Here is a 2,299-nt window from a genome sequence, read left to right as displayed (position 1 = left end):
GAGAGAGAGAGAGAGAGAGAGAGAGAGAGATCTTAGAACACACAGCTCTAAACAAGATGTCTCCATAAAATCCCTCCCCTCAGAACTCAGGGAACCTTATGGAACAGGAGGCAGAAGGAATTGAGGAGACAAAGAGGACAGAGGACACCAGGACAACATGACCCTCAAAAACAATTGAGCAAAACTCATATATGAACTCATAGAGACTGAAGCAGCAATCAGAGGGCCTCCGTGGGTCTGCACAAGTCCACTGCATGATACAGTAGCTTTCAATTTAGTACAGTAGGAGACTCCTGAATGGGTAAACAAGTGGGTGTCTGAATCTTGTGCCTTCTCTTATATCTCTTTTATTTTTCTGTTAGCTTGGTTTGCCCAACTTCCATATGCTGGTTTTCATTTTATCTTATTATATCTTATTTGTTAAAAAATAAAATATCTTTAAAAGTCCCTTTCTTATTTATTATGAATAGAGTATCAATGAACACATACTTGCAAGTGTCTCTATAGAAAGAATAAAATTCCACAGAGTGTATGCCTAGAAGTGTAGTTAGACATTAACTTCCACTCCCAATGACAATGTATAAGGGTTTCCTTTTCCCACATCTATGCCAGCATTTATGGTCATCTGCATGGCTGGTGATGGAATTGTAAAGTGATTTTGATATGCATCTCCCTGATGACTGAAGTGTTGAATATTTTAAGTGTTTACTAAACACTGGTGTTTCTTCTTCTGAGAACTTTCTGTTAAGTTCCATAGCCTATTTTTAAACTGGGTCGTTTGGATCCTTGGTGTAGATTTTGTTTGTGTAGTCTGAACACCAGTTGTCTGTCAGATGTATAGCTGGCAAGGATACCTTTTCACATTCTCAATTGTACAGAAGCAACTTAGTTTCATGAGCTCCGAGCTGTTAGCTTGGATTGTCCAACTTTCATATGATGGTTTTCATTTTATCTTATTTTATTTATTATAGTTATTTATTATTTTATTTACTATATTTATTTGTCAACTCTTATTCTTACTTTCTATGGCACTAGAATCCTATTGAAAAACCACTTACTGTGCCTATATCTTGATCTATACACTAAATTTTCCTCCAGAAGGGTTCTTGGTATTAAGGTTTAGATTGAGGTCTGTAATCCATTAGATGTTCATCAACTGATGAATGAATAAGGAAAATGGATCCTAGCTTCAAATCTTTTGTGTGTTTAATGTGGAGTATATGTGGAATCCAGGGAATAGAAATGGGGCCATAGCATGGAGGGGGTACATCAAGGGATGGGGGAATCATAGAGTCTAGGTAAAATGGAACTGAAGAGGGAATAATACTGGGGACAGAGAGATTCAACCAGGAAGTGGGGTGGTAGGGTGAGGAAATGAGGTGCTTTAGCAAGAATGAAGTGAAAAGGTTATGTGAAAACCTATGACTTTGTGACCTAAGTAAAAAATACATGAGGAGGAAGAGGAGAAAGAGGAGGAAGAAGAGGAAGAAGAGGAGAGGAGGAGGGGGCAGGTGGAGGAGAAGAAGGGGGAGAGGAAGAGGAGGAGTGCATGTGCTATGAAAGAACAGGACAAGAATACTGGAGGTTGAAGGTTTAAGGTTTATACTGGGGTCAGGGGAAAGGAGTGGGTAGGGGTGAGCTAATCAAAACTAAGGGTGTATAAAACAAAACACTTATGAAAATCCACCATTTTGTAAGCTAATTAAAAACTGTAATTTAATAAAAGGAAGTTAAACAGAGGTATCTTGCAATGGTACCTTGCAATCTTGCACCACTTTCCCAGAAGACATGGATTATTAAATAAAAATCTCAGTGCCTGTCATCAGAGACTTCTCTGCAATCTATTGGTCAGGGAAACCCTAAAATGACACAGGCTATTTGTTATTGCTCTTGGTTGCCCACCACAACTGGATAGTAAGACCTTATTGGTGAAGCTATAGCACACTTTGGTTGCGAGACATAGAGAAATCAATTTCAAACTGACCTGGGAACTCTCTCCCTGCTGACTGGCTTTCCTGATGCTGCTGGAAGATGTTTTGCAGACTGGTAGGAGAGAAAAGACATCCATGATCTTACCCAGTACTGGACCCTGCATGCTACAATACCAACCTGCTAGGCAAGATGTGCCCACTGGTACCATAATGACAGGACGGTTAGAGGGAGGTCCCCAGCTGCTCTCTGCTTGGATTTGAGACCTACTCCATAGGAGAAAATTCATGCCTAGCACTGTAAACCTGGTCAAAAGTCTTAGGCCTGGTGGGAAACCTACTACTGTTATTCTGCTAAATGGACATGCTGT

The sequence above is a fragment of the Grammomys surdaster genome, unplaced genomic scaffold, assembly GCF_004785775.1.
Source record: "Grammomys surdaster isolate TR1022 unplaced genomic scaffold, NIH_TR_1.0 1057, whole genome shotgun sequence".
Lineage (NCBI taxonomy): Eukaryota > Metazoa > Chordata > Mammalia > Rodentia > Muridae > Grammomys > Grammomys surdaster.
This window is presented reverse-complemented; position numbering follows the sequence as displayed.